The sequence below is a fragment of the Anoplophora glabripennis genome, unplaced genomic scaffold (genome assembly GCF_000390285.2).
Source record: "Anoplophora glabripennis isolate ALB-LARVAE unplaced genomic scaffold, Agla_2.0 scaffold635, whole genome shotgun sequence".
Lineage (NCBI taxonomy): Eukaryota > Metazoa > Arthropoda > Insecta > Coleoptera > Cerambycidae > Anoplophora > Anoplophora glabripennis.
In genome coordinates this window covers 1-1,007 of record NW_019416720.1, presented here as the reverse complement: position 1 = coordinate 1,007, position 1,007 = coordinate 1, and positions in this window count along the sequence as shown.

Here is a 1,007-nt window from a genome sequence, read left to right as displayed (position 1 = left end):
AAAAAAATAAAACAAGATGTTTTACAACTAATATTTTTATTAAACAGATATAATATTTTTCTGCAATATTTGAAATAGTTTTTTAAAAATAGGTACCTGACAATGCAATAACTTCTTTGGGACAATCTTCCACAATTTTTGCCTCTAGCTCTTCTTGCCCATTTCTAAGTTGAGGAAACTGTATAGGTATTCCGTTTGGCAATAAGGTTATTCTTACATTCCCTTTACCAATATATTTGGTTTCGAAATGGTGTTCACAAAGCCTATAATTCTTATATACATCCACAATCCTAGGCAATAAATCGAGTCTATTGCAAGTTTCTATCCACACTCGAGCACTGCAAAAAAAAATAAAAATTCTCCTAAAGATATTCTCTATACTTATGCAATACCAAATTACAAGAAAACATGCCACATTATTTTAAAAATCAAAATACTTTTTTCTGATTTACATTTATAGGTAGGTACTAGGTAGGTAGTAGGTAATAATTATTATTATTATTATTACCTTTCTAATCCTTACGTAATCTCAAAAGGGTTGATCCTTCACAAGTTTTGGATGAACAATCGCGAAAAGCACAATAATAACCATGCATTTTATTGATTTCAGGTTGATTTTAATTGTAGCTGGAAACGAAATACAATACAAATAAATCCACTATCAATTAACATTATACAACACAACTGTCCGCCGCCAAAAAACTATTACTCGTTTCTTCTATTTATATTTGGCGGCTCTGACAGCCACTGACAACTGACAACAACACAACCCAATTCGCGCATGCGCATACGAAAACTGTTAACACAGAAAGCCTTGCTGTCGCTTCTCGTTGATTTAGTGTTCTCTGATTCAAACAGTTTGTTATTTGTGAAACTACTGTAAAGAGTGTGTATTTGTTGTACGATGCATGAAATTTGCAGCTCGAGACGAAGTTGAGAGCTGCAATCATGTTAAGTACAACAAATAAACTTTTTGCACATGTTGCACGTAACATTTTTTCTACGAT